Source organism: Rhipicephalus microplus, chromosome 3, assembly GCF_043290135.1.
Source record: "Rhipicephalus microplus isolate Deutch F79 chromosome 3, USDA_Rmic, whole genome shotgun sequence".
Classification (NCBI taxonomy): domain Eukaryota; kingdom Metazoa; phylum Arthropoda; class Arachnida; order Ixodida; family Ixodidae; genus Rhipicephalus; species Rhipicephalus microplus.
Window position 1 is genome coordinate 151,149,591 of NC_134702.1, and position 14,493 is coordinate 151,164,083.

Consider the following 14,493-nt stretch of genomic DNA (forward strand, 5'->3'; position numbering starts at 1 on the left):
TAGCCCTGAAACAGGCCACATTACTTTTCCTGCAAGAGAAGCACAACGGACGCCTTCACATTTACACGGATGGCTCGGTGTCTTCAGTAAGCTCTGCAGGGGCGGTGGTTATTCCCGCGAGGCACATCACAATTAAATTCATGACATCGCATTTGACGTCGTCGACAGCTGCAGAACTTGCGGCTATACGTGCAGCTCTGGAGTTTATAGTGAAAGAACCTTCGGGAATTTGGTCTATCTTCTCGGACTCGAAGGCATCTCTTCAATGTCTTATGTCACCCTTTCGCCATGAACCTAATGAACAGTTAGTAGCTGAAATAAGGCTTCTTCATCACCAAGCAATCGAAAAACAGCACAGCATAGTGTATCAGTGGATACCAGGTCATTGCGGTATATATGGCAATGACCGCGCAGATGAGGCCGCTAGATCTGCGCACGATGGTACCCAATACACAGCCATCCCGTTCTCAAGAACCGACGCAGCTACAAGACTTCGTTCGCTTGTACGTGACCTCACACTGGTACAGTGGAACTCAACAGACTTCACAAACGCGCGCCTGCATAACTTGGATCCCAATCTGCAGCTTCGTCTTCCCCCAAGGATATCTCGAGCTGAGGAGACTCTTTTATGCTGCCTGTGGCTTGGAGTGGCCTTCACGAACGCATACTCTTATCTCATTGGGATGGCCAGCTCTCCTACATGCACTTACTGCGGCTGCGAAGAAACCATCGCGCACCTTCTGTGTGAGTGCACCCATTTCAACGCGCAAAGACAAGAACTCACTGCAGCTCTGGATAGACTAGACGATCGGCCTTTGTCGGAACAAAGGATTCTGGGTCATTGGCCGAGCCCATCCTCAGCCCAGAAGGCGTTGAAAGCTTTGCTGCGCTTTTTGCGGACAACTGGCCTCAGAGACAGACTTTAGTGTCTTATACTCTTTGATGTTGCCTTTCCTCTGTCGCAATTTTTTTGTTTTTTTTTGTAATTTCTCTTTCTCTTCGCAACATTTCTTTTTAACATCTTTCATTCCCCTCACCCCTTTCCCCAGCACAGGGTAGCCAGCCGGTCTAAGAACTGGCTAACCTCCCTGTCTTTCCGCTTAAACTTTCTTCCTCCTCCTCTTCCTTCACGTGCTACGTGACGCCACACAGGCTCATAAAGAGTGTGGCACACTCGCCGCTATGGCTACTTGTGGCGCTGACTGACACTCCCACGTTTAAATTCACATATATACCCAAATACCCAATAAAGTTTCAGGGAGGATGGCCGTCGTGGTAGCTCAGTGGTAGAGCATCGGACGAGTTATTTGAAGGTCGCAAGTTCGGTTCCTGCCCACAACAAGTTATCTTTTCACCCACTTTTTTTTCTTCACATTTACACTACAATAACTCCCATTACACTTTCCTTGGCATTTTACATATATATATATATATATATATATATATATATTATCGTTAAGTGGAAGAGCCCAACCAGTGCCAGCCGATTTTCATCACAGGCGCTTCGGGAAGTGGTGCTGCATACACGCACGCAGTCATGTTGACGTGTCCCTTCTGGCCCTAGATGTCAACTTTACTTTCCAACCGGCCTTTTGTGCTTTCACCATCTTTGCCCCGAAATCTACTCCCCCTCCCCCACATATGAAATGTGTCAGTATAGTTTCAGCGCAAACGAAGCACCTGTCTCTCCTTTCCTTTTTCTAACTGACCACAGAAGGGGCCGAATCGGGCACTCTCTCTGCTGGAGTCCCTCGTCTCGCTACAAGTAATTGCTTGCCATCCAGGCTCACCCACAATGTCCCTTTGTGACCTTCAAAGACGCGTCGCGGAAGCCGCCCTATCCCCTCTTTTTTTCTTTTTTTTTTCTTCTTCCTCCCCTATTTTCTTTCATTTTTTTACTGTTTTTTTTTTGCTCCAGTGAATCAGACGAAGATAACTGTTCGGCACAGCATATGTCACCACAGTAAAACACAACTAAATTGTCGCTCTCTCCTGTTTCTTTCTTGCACCACCATGTCGATGCGGCATGTTCGCATAGCGTCGCACTTGTTCGCAAGCCCTCATGAAGACCAGTCCAGCAGTCGAAACCGTTGGTAATAAAATTAAGACAACCACTAAGTTGTGTTTGTTCTCTTCTCAAGTACGTTTAGCCTATTGGAAAAACTTAAGTGTGTGTGTGTGTGTGTGTGTGTGTGTGTGTGTGTGTGTGTGTGTGTGTGTGTGTGTGTGTGTGTGTGTGTGTGTGTGTGTGTGTGTGTATCGGCTGGACGATGGCATAAAAGTGCGTCGGAGCTTACTAAACTTTGTCTGATAAAGATCGGTCTCCGATCGAAACGTCACCAATAAACAGGTTTTTAGAAGTGTATATTTATTTTTCCTTAATTCTACGGCAACCGAAGCCAGACTCTTTATAACACACACTCACACGCACGCACACACACACACACACACACATATATAGGCAGGCATGGTGGTTGAGTGGCCGTAGCGTTGCAAGTAGTCAAGTAGATTCTTCGTGAGCGGTCACAACGCGGTTTATTTCGACGTTTCGGCCTAGAGTCTGGCCTTCATCAGGAATCCTGATGAAGGCCAGACTCTAAGCCGAAACGTCGAAATAAACCACGTTGTGCCCGCTCACAGCGAATCTACTTGACTATATATATATATATATATATTGTTGAGACGTTTATTGGCGGACACTTGTCGATGATGCTCGACAGCGACAGTCAATGCGGGTACCGACTCTCTGCACGAGCTGCTCTTCTTTTTGCTAAAAAGGGCAACCCACTAGAAGGCGCTGGAGAGGACGACCCACTGTTCGAAGGCTTCGCCACAACTACCCCGCGTACGAAGAGGAAGCCGCCTGGCGACCTAACAGCTGGTTACTATGAGCGGGTCGTGGTAGGCTTTGAGGCGCTCCACGTTGACAATGTCGCGCCCTCGACGGCGCATGTCCGAAGATGGTTCGATGAGTTCGATCAAGTAATTTACAGGGGAAGTGCGTTCGACGACATGCTAGGGGCCTTCGTATTTGGGCAATAGTTTTGAAGATAGGCCACTTGAAGTGGTAGGGATCGAGAGCCAGACGAGCGCTCCAGGGAGGAACGTGGGCGCAGTAGTGCTGTTATCAGCGCGAATGCCTTTTTGCCGCTCTTGATCATACGCTGTAAAGGTCCTTGCAAGCTCTCGACACTCTCTTCAGCAAGCTTGGCTGTAGCAGAAATAGGCACCCACTCTGACGGATCTGGCTTGTACGGAAGTATAGTGTCAATGGTGTGCGACGGGCGCCTTCCATATAATAAAAAGAAAGGTGAAAAGCCAGTAGTGCTCTGAGGGGCGGTGTTATATGCATAGGTGACGAAGGGTAGAATGGAATCCTAATTTGTGGGATCGGCGGCGACGTACTTGGAGAGCATGTCGCCGAGCGTACGTTTGAAGCGTTCAGTGAGGCCATTCGTCTGCGGGTGGTAAGCAGCAGTTTTGCGGTGAATAACGTTGCACTCTTTGAGAATGGCTTTGACGACTTCAGACAGGAAGACGCGGCCTCGATCACTGAGCAGTTCCTGAGGTGGACCGTGTCGCAGCATGAATCGTTGGAGCAGGAAAAAGGCCACATCGCTCGCTGTAGCCGCGGGGAGCGCGGCAGTTTCGGCGTATCGCGTGAGGTGGTCCACAGAAACAATGGCCCAGCGGTTACCAGCCGACGTTAGTGGAAGTGGCCCATACAAATCGATGCAAACGCACCCAAACGGCCTGGCAGGGCAAGGAAGAGGTTGCAGACCTACCGGCGACAGGTGCGTTGAAGTTTTGTGGCGCTGACATTCTATGCAAGAGCGAACGAATTTCTGCACATAGCGGTACATGCCGCGCCAAAAGTACCGTTGGCGAATGCGCTGGTAAGTCTTCGATACCCTGGAGTGCGCACATTGCGGATCAGAATGAAAGAATTCGCATATGTCAGAGTGCAGACTGCAAGGTGTAACTAGTAGTCACTGGCGGCCGTCACCGTTGTAATTGCGTCGGTGGAGAAGGTCATCGCGAACGGCGAAATGGTGGGCTTGACGACGCAACGCGCGAGTGGATGGAGTGAATGGATCAGTCAGCAAGTCTATCAGTGAGGCAATCCATTGATCCTTGCGCTGTTCAGTATCAACGGCATGAATGCTAATGGAAGAAACGGCAAGGTGAGACACTGAGTCGTGGGCATTGTCGTCAGGCAAGGGAGAGTGCGACAGGGCGTCGGCGTCAGCATGTTGCCTTCCGTTGCGGTGCAGCACGCGGATGTCGTAGTCTTGCAAGGGAAGTGCCCACTGAGCGAGACGGCCTGAGGGATCTTTCAATGATGACAACCAGCATAGTGCGTGATGGTCGGTGACTACATCAAATGGGCGACCATACAAATAAGGTCGGAACTTGGTAAGGGCCCAGACGATTGCCAGACATTTTTTCTCAGTGACAGTGTAATTAGTCTCGGCTTTTGTAAGCGTACGGCTTGCATACGCCACGACATATTCCGGGAACCCTGGTTTGCGCTGCGCAAGGACAGCGCCGAGACCGACACCACTGGCGTCCGTGTGTACCTCTGTAGGGGCAGTAAGGTCGTAGTGGCGGAGTATGGGAGGCGACGTCAACAAGCGACGGAGCGTTGTGAATGCGTCGTCACACTGTGATGACCACGAATGGAGAGGCCCGTTACTACCAAGGAGCTTTGTCAGCGGCGATACGATAGACGCAAAGTTTCGGATGAAGCGCCGAAAGTAGGAACACAGTCCTATGAAACTGCGCAGTTCCTTGACGGATGTCGGCTTGGGGAACTCGGTCACGGCCCAAAGCTTGGCTGGATCGGGGAGAATTCCGTCCTTGGACACGACGTAGCCGAGTATTGTGACCTGTCGAGCTGTAAATCGGCACTTCTTTAGGTTCAATTGCACACTGGCGTCACTCAGACGCGTTAAAACATGCCGCAGGCGTTGAAGATGCGTGGAGAAGTCCGGAGCGAAAACGGCGACGTCATCGAGGTAGCACAGGCACGTGTGCCATTTCAGGTCACGCAGAACGGTATCCATCATGCGCTCAAAGGTGGCGGGCGCATTGCACAGCCCAAACGGCATGACGTTGAATTCATACAAGCCGTCGGGAGTGACGAAAGCGGTCTTCGGTCGAGCGTCCTCAGCCATAGGTACTTGCCAGTACCCTGAGCACAAATCTAGAGATGAAAAGAATTCGGCTCCTTGCAGGCTGTCTATCTCGTCATCCACACAGGGTAGTGGGTACACGTCCTTACGAGTGATCTTGTTGAGGCATCGGTAGTCCACACAGAACCGCACGGAACCGTCCTTCTTCGCGACGAGAACGACAGGAGACGCCCAGGGGCTATTAGAGGGTCGAATAACATCGCGGCGTAGCATGTCGTCCACTTGCTCGGTGATTACACGGCGTTCTGTGGAGATACGCGATATGGACGTTGCCGTAGTGGTGGTTGTGCGCCTGTGTCAATGCGATGCGTAACAGTGGATGTGCGGCCGAGAGAAGGTTGAGCGACATCGAAAGAGGAGCTAGATTTTTCCAACAGGGCCAGAAGCTGGGAGCGCTGGACCGGCGTAAGGTTGTCGGCAATGGAAGGACCGAATACCTCAGCGGATGATGAAACAGATGTAGAAACAGCACTAAGCGTATTGAACTTCGGCAGTGTGTGTCATCAGGTTGATCCATGACTTGTGTTTCCAATGGGTTCCACGCTGCCGAGACATTCCCCTCGCACCAACGTAACACTGTACGGGGATGAGTTCAGAACAAAAATAGTGGTGCTGCCGCGAGTGACTTGCATGGTCGTGAAAGGAACCAGCAAACCTTTTCTGGTGAAAACACGATGAGATGGGGAGAGGAGTGCAGCGGTGTCGGAAAGACTTGCGCGGTAGACCGACACCGCCGCGGACGAGCTTGCAGGCACTTGCGTGTCGTCCCTCGGGATCGAAGCTCCAAGGGCATCGAATGCTAACCGAAGGTGTTAGAAGGGCACAGCACCTCCACCAAATTGTTGAGACGTTTATTGGCGGACACTTGTCGATGATGCTCGACAGCGACAGTCAATGCGGGTACCGACTCTCTGCACGAGCTGCTCTTCTTTTTGCTAAAAAGGGCAACCCACTAGACGGCGCTGGAGAGGACGACCCACTGTTCGAAGGCTTTGCCAGAATATGTATATATATATATATTGATACGGTATGAGCCGGGTCATGGTTTGGGACAAAAGTGGAGGAAGAGGAAGTTAGTTGGTTCGGCCTACGTTCGCCATCATGGCCGATCATCGCCTGATCTCACCTGTAAATAACATAGTTAAACTCAATCTAACCGTAATAATATATATATATTGTCACGTTGTCGTGATGCTGACAAAGGTAGAGACGACTTGTTCAAATGAAAAGTGTTTTTACTTGGCCAACTTTTAAATTCACTACATTGGTGTGTCAACGTGATGTTGCATACTGCCAGATAACTGAAATTTCTCACGAACAGCCCTGCGACTTGCATTATTCCCAGCAAGATAGCTTGGGCAATAGCAAAAGGGCAGCCACTTGTATCTCGCGCAGATGTGTTGTGAGATGAAGGCAAAACAAACCTTAGCACAGGCATGGCACAGAAGTAGGGTTGCCAAGTTAACAAATATTTTACTCGCTCAGAAGAAAAACTACCGTTTGAAACTTTTGGCATGAGCTGTTGACATACAATACAATGAAGTCGTTTATAGGTCATAATATTAATTGGACCACAACATTGAAAAATGACAGCCTAGTATGGGTAAAATTGTAATTTTGTTTCAAATTTGCTCAACTTTAAGCATGTTGTTTCACCTTATTTGATAAATCAATTTTTTTTGTTAGAATACCTCCTTGCTATGTTGGTCTTGCAATTATGTTTCTCAAGAAACAAACAGTTAAAAAAAACAAATTCCCCTAAATTTTGCTTTTGAAACGCTTCATCACTCAGAAAAATATTATTTCACGAAAAAATGAAGAAACTATCATGTTCATGAAAGACTACAGCTTGAAGAATAAAAAAAAAACCTGTGTGCTATTAATGGCACGAAGCAATTTTTTTAAAGAAATCATTTTACATAACACAGATTGGCTTATGAGCGCAAAGCTTGAAGCGCCCCCTAGGTGCCACAAAACTTTCACCCGGAAAATAATGCGGCAATAATTGCTTTCTACATGAACTTGTAACATGATTTTTTTTTCGGCAAGATCGGCGTGGGCCGATAGGGCCCGTGGCAACCAAGCGCAGGCGTCCAACTCCCAAGACTCGCATGACCCGCGTCTCACGAACGAGCTCAAAGAGCTTAGGCGTGCCAATGATAGTCTTAGGAAAGAAAACGCCCAGTTCAAGCAGGAAATCAGTCGGCTAGCCACCGAGATAGCCGAAATACGAAAATTGGCGCTCAAACCGCCCGCTCCTCCGGCCGCCACGAGTTCGTCGGCCATGGACACGGTGGAGGCTCCCCCCAAGGCGGGTGCAGTGAAGCGTCGCGCCCTGGATAGCTCAAGGGAAGACGAGACTCTGGAGCTCCTTTCGGAGCTCAAGAAGGCCATCTCCAACATACAGTCAGGCCTCTCTCAAGTACAAGATATGGTCGCGCACCCCCAGCTGGGTCTGGTCGCCCTCAGCGAGAGAATACTTAGACTGGAGGGGACCCACCACGGATTTTTGCCAAGCACATCGACAACACCAGTCCCAAACTTGAACAGTGTCATTGCCCCGCCGACAGAGGGTGCCATCCTGCAGGCGGCCCTCTCGAAACCCATCCCCAAGCCCAAACATGGATAACGAAACTAACGTCATAACAATGTGGCAGTGGAATTGCGCAGGGTTCGTCAGCAAACGGGCGACCCTGCGACAATACCTAAAAGGCATAAAGGATAAACCCCAAGTTATCACCTTGCAAGAAACGATCACATCATCACACATCAGGCTCCCTGGTTTCGTCACTGTGGCTTCCACTGAAGGGGGAAGGGGGGTGGCCACTCTGGTCAGTAAAAGGTTCACGTGCATTCAGCGAGACCTCGGTCCAGCGGACAATGGGGTCGAGTACGTCATGACGGAACTCCTAGTCGACCCCCCTAAGCGGTGCTTACGAAGGAACAGTATTTTCATATTAAATGTCTACTGCAGGCCCAGCGTACACAGAGCCAGGGCTGGTGGTCTTCTGAAGAAGGCCGTGCATTTTGCCGGCTGTCAACCTCTTGTCGTCATGGGGGACTTCAATGCCCAGCATCAGGCGTGGGGTTACCTCACCAATACGAAGAAGGGTAGAGACATATGGCTCACGGCAACGGAGGAAGATCTGACACTGGTAACCAATAAGGACTTCCCGACCAGGAGAGGGAACTCGGTGTGCCGAGATACAACCCCAGATCTCACCTTTGTCAAGAGTCTGGAAAACGTCAAATGGACCAACACAGCTATCGACCTCGGTAGCGATCATTGCATCATCGAAGTGCTCATAGAGGTTGCCCGCAACAAGACGAGGACCTTTAAGTTCATCGACTGGGACTTGTTCCGAGCCAACCACTCCGAGCGCGCCCTTTCCCCGGATGCGGACCTAGACTCTTGGTGCGACGGGTTAAAAGAAGATGTGGCCAGCGCCACCAAAGAGGTGACAACCGATCTGGAGGTGGACAGGATGGACAGTAGGCTCGCGCATCTGTTGGAAGCCAAGCAGGCACTGCTCGCGAGATGGAAGACTCAGCGCCATAACAGAAGACTGCGCAAGAAAATGTCCGAAATCAACAAAACGGTAGGAGATCATTGCAAGGTCTTATGCAAGCAGCAATGGGATGAGCTCTGTGATTCTATGGAGGGCCAACTCAAGACCGGTAAAAGCTGGAGACTCCTCAAACACCTACTGCACGACGGCAACACCAAGTCTAATCAGAAGAGAGCTTTGGTGAAAGCTGTCCATTTGGCCACCGACTCAACTCCAGATGAGGCGATCACGGAGCAGCTCATAGACAAGTACCTGGCGGCCACGGACGATCCGGTACCTCCCCAGTTTCCCGACTACGAGGGGCGCGACGCGCCATCGATGGACGAGGACTTCACCGTGGCTGAGGTCAAGCGGGTTCTCGCATCCCTCAATAGCAGATCCGCCCCTGGGCCAGATGGGGTAACCAACAAAATGCTCAAGCACCTCGACGACGACTCGATCGAGTTTCTTACAGACAAGATCAACGAAATCTGGCGCAGTGGTCTCATTCCCAAGAGCTGGAAAGCGGCCTGCACAGTACTGATACCCAAGCCGGGTAAGGCACCAAGCATCGAGAATCTTAGGCCAATCTCGTTGACGTCGTGCGTCGGGAAGGTGGCCGAGCACGCCATGCTCAACCGCCTCACTGACCACCTCGAGTCTAACGAATGCTATACCCACAACATGATTGGCTTTCGGTCGGGGCTCTCGACTCAGGACGCCATGAAGCTGATCAAGCACCAGGTCATTGACTCCGGCTCGGCCGACACCAAGGCGATTCTTGGATTGGATTTGGGAAAGGCTTTTGACAACATATCGCACGCCTTTATTCTCAAGAGCTTGTCTGAGTTTCACGTCGGCAAGCGGGCGTACAATTTTGTGCGCTCCTTCCTTTCGTCGCGGTCCACAAGACTGAAGATTGACGATTTTTTGACCCACGAAATTACCCTTGGGCCAAAAGGGACACCTCAGGGGGCGGTGATCTCCCCGACGCTGTTCAATATCTGCATGATCAACCTGTCGAGGGCCTTGAACAAAATCCCGAACATTAACCACACGATCTACGCAGACGACATCACCATCTGGTGCCTCAGCGGATGTGAGGGTCAGGTCGAGAGTGCTTTGCAAGAGGCCATCGATGTGACGGAGCGCTATCTCATCCCCACCGGACTAAGGTGCTCGCCCGCTAAGTCCGAGCTCTTACTGTATAAGAAGAGGCCCAGAGGCGGTTCTCACCGGTCCTGGAAGCCAGCAATGGAGAGCCACATTACGTTATTCACCGGTAACGGCTCCCCAGTTCCGCGGGTGGACACTATCAGGGTCCTTGGAATGTTTATCGAGTCTAACGGAGCCAATGGAGCCGCCGTCAAACGCATTTGTTCCAAGACCGAAAGCGCCCTCGGACTGATTCGAAGAATCGCTAACAGGCACCGCGGAATCAGGGAGGACAATCTGATCCGGATTATCCACGCATTCGTGCTATGCCACCTTGCTTATTCGGCGGCTATGCAGAACTGGCTCGTGTCGGAGCGCAACAAAATCAATGCCCTAATCAGAAGAGTCTTCCAGCTGGCCCTTGGCATTCCCGTTCGAACGCACACGGAAGACCTCCTGAAGTTGGGAATCCACAACACGTTCGAAGAAATTGTCGAAGCCCAAGAGTTTGCACAGTTTGTCAGACTGTCTGGCACCCCAGCGGGTAGAGCCATACTCGGCATGCTGGGATGAAACCCCACGGTTGTCGGTCCTGACGCTGTGAAGCTGCCCAACGACGTAAGATCCAAGATCCAGATTGCGCGGATGCCGCGCAATATGCATCCAACCTACAACGAAGCAGGAAGACGAGCCAGGGGTAAATCTCTGCTCGCCAGTGCCCGCTTGGACAAGGATCGAGCCTGCTTCGTCGATGCTGCTTCGTACATTCAAGAAGAAGCCTTCTCCTCAGTGGTCGTCGACTGTGATTGCAGAGTCATCAGCTGCGCTACCATCCGCACTTCTAGTTCCAGCGTTGCAGAGCAGGTTGCCATTGCTCTTGCATTGACGGACGGTGTACATGACACAATTTATTCAGACTCCAAGGCCGCTATCAAGGCCTTCCAGATGGGCATGGTGGCTCCCCAGGTCCTACAGATTATTCAAAAAGTCAAAGACCTCAAAAATCACTCATTGGTCTGGTTTCCTGCGCACCTTGGAACCATTGAGGGTGCCTCGCTCAATCCCAACGAGGAGGCGCACTCGGCTGCACGAGGTTTGACTGACCGTGTGCCGGGTAACGCGTCATCTCCTGGGCGACCTGAGCCTCTCTGCTCGTACAACGAGATATGCAAGCACCACTACCTGTCAAGAAGACTGCTGCCTCTACCACACTCCTCGCTATGCAGGGCCCAAGCTGTTACTCTCCGATTGCTACAAACAAACACTTACCCGAGCCCTGCGGCACTGCACACAATGTACCCTGAACGGTTTTCAAGCCCGGACTGCCCCCTGTGTGGTGGTTATGCTGACTTCGAGCATGTACTGTGGGGCTGCGCCTCTGCCGGTCCCCCTTTCACCCAAGAGGAAATGAAGCGACTCATTAAGGCCCAGGACCAGACCTCTCAAATCCAGGCCGTCCATTGGGCCCGCGCGAGGGCCGTCAGGTTTAACCTGATGATCCCCGAGTGGGCCTAGCCAGGTGACGCTGAGTTTACTCGCGTCTGTTGTGGACCGAATAAAGTTGTTTCACTCACTCGGCGAGATCGGAGATGGTCGAAAAGTGGATGGGCACACTTGACATGGAATGACACACCCACACGCACGCACGCATGCACACACACACACACACACACACACACACACACACACACACACACTCTACTTCCGTCAAAACACCTCAACCTTCCTGACCAAGCAGTCGTCAAACTATCAGTAACACTCTTAAAATGCGATTTAAATCAAACTTAGAATGCGAAAAACGAGAGTCATACTTTATCCACCGATTTAACACCCTCGATAGAGGAATAAATGAGAATCCGTGTACACACTTGCAGCAATTAAAGCATCAGAAAATAATAACAGCAATAGTGACAATAATAACTGAGTTTGCAGCACAGCAGCTGTGACGGGCACTGGACAACTCAAAATATTTCCACGTGTAACTACTCGTCCTAAGTATAGCTGTTGTCTCTTTGTGTTTCTACCTTACTATCCAATCAATTATACCAAGCATGACATGCCCAACAGCAACCTTGTGCACAATCGGGAGGCCCCTACTGCATGTGTAATCCAGAAGCGGACCAAAATTGACATTGCACCCGCTTGCCAGCCTCTGCGGCAATACACGGCGCCCCTATTTCAACAATGAGATGACCACGAGACGCTGAGTAGTTAAAGGCCTGAACTTCTAAAAAAAAGCTCTTTTTCCCTACACCAAACCGCCATAGCCATGCGGCGCTGTGTGGTCGGGAACAATATGTTAGTGGAAGGAAGGATACGCAGACCGTGGACATCCTAAAAGTGAGCGTCAGAAAAAAATTTAAAAAAAATGAAAATGGGGAGGGAGAGAAGAGAAAAAAGAAGCGATGAAAGGGGGCAGCCGGAGAAGTCCACCTCCTGTTCTCACTGCATTTTTTCTTTCTTTCTTTTCTTCTCTGTTTTAATTTTTTTTCTGCATACCCTCTCTCATTTGGGATTGTATGAAGTTGAGCACCAATAAACTGTACCATCAATACTGATGAAGGCCAGACTTTGAAACGTTGAAATAAACCACTTTGTGACTACTCATGGGGTATCTACTTGACTACTTGCAATGCTACGGCCACTCTACCACCATGCCTGCCTACACAAGACCGTCCACATGCGCACCTCCAGTCGAGCAGATCTCACGCAAGTTCCCTAAACATGCACCAACATCAGCCATCACGAGAACCTGCAAACAAGATATTTGCACCGGCATTTCAACCCGAATGATAAAGCAACATCCGCGATCATTTCAATCAGCGGAGCCTCCACGTTTGAAATCGAGAAACAGCTCGCTGGCATACCACGATCTGTGACCACCCTCGTTTCCACATTTGTACAAGCGAGCTGGCGTCGTACGAACTAGACAAATCACTACGCTGCCTTCGTTGCCTAGTAAACAACACGCTTCGAACACCCGAGGAACTTGAAAGACTTGTTTCATATGTGCTGCCCCGTTATCTCAACCAACACCTGGAAAGATCAAACAAACAATTCGTGCACCGTTTCAACCGGGATGCTTGTCAATTCAACAGAACAGTCAAGGCTTACTGCCAAAGACCCAGCGAAGTGTCATACATCGACTATCGATTCGAGCAGTTGCCACTAAGATGCTTTCTTGCTGCGGATGCGCTTCACCCGAGTTTTATAGGTGTCGCATTGATTGCCAAAGCTCTCAAGAGTGCACTCGGTGACGGAGACCTCGAAGCTACCACGAGATAGTCGACTCAACCCACAGCTCTCGTCAATATCCGTTCATCACAACAAGACGCCCATGACAAGAACCCTGCATGTCAACATGTTCCAGGAGCCCCGCACCCACCCAACATCACAAACGAGTTCCCGACGATCGGCGAAACTGTGACTCTCTTGCGCCACAAGCACGCCCTCACCATCATCAACAGTGCGCCACTACTAGGGGGGAAGTCTGCTAGACAGCCAACACACGTCCCTCCATTGCGGATGGCGAGACCAAAAGCCCTACATGACAGCACCACTAAGCCACTCCTCAAAGGAAAGCCTGCTGAACTACGATGCTGCATCCCTCTATTGTGGACCCCGGGACCGAAACTCCCAACGGACACAGATATGCTGCACTCAGCGCTTGCCGTAGCCCAACACCGAAATCTCCCCTACAACGACAAAGGCCTGCCCAACGTAACTACAATCTGCGGACTTCATCAGTGCCATTCCCACACCCAAAACAAGATTGACCTCTGAAATGTAAGTCCAGCTCTCACTTCTCAATTGAAGTGCCACCTTCCTTAAAGTACGAAAATTCACTGACAAACGAATTAGACATGAAATGCATAGATCAACATTGCAAGTGTACCTTGGTGCTAGAGTAGCCCCCAAGGGTATGACACTCTCCCTTCCACCAGCCGCTACAAACCTAGACGTACGCAACCAAATAACATGGAAAAATGTCGTGCTTCAGGCATATCTTAAATTAACAGAAATCGCTCTCAATCACAGTGACCAGCAGGTAAAGAAACTGGTCGCTATGACCAACACCATTCTCCGCCACAACACTTTATCGAACGAGGAAATCACCCTGTTAATAAAATTCGAACAAAATAAATACCAAGTCATCATCCCTACACAAATTCATAAACTCAGAAGAGACCATGTGCCCAACCCCGAATATCCTGAGATAATTCCATACCACTGCAACACCTCCACCCAGGTAACTACTAATGGTACAAACGAGCAGCCGTCCATAAACACATCCTGTGACAAAGTGACTGTGAACATATAAGACACGAGTTTGTCACCTGACGAAAAAAAACTGCTATCCAAAAGAGTAAGCTTCAAATTTTCTGACAAACTCTACTTACTCCGAGACCTCGACAACTTCGCTAGAAGCTTAAGGTTGCGCGAATATTTCTTGGACAGGCCTTTTAACAAAGAAACAATTCACCGTCATAAAAAACAATGATTTGACACCAATGACACCAAACAGTAATTGAGACAAGTGTCTAAACCTTAATATCACCACAGTACAGAAAGATATAGTACACGAATACCACAGA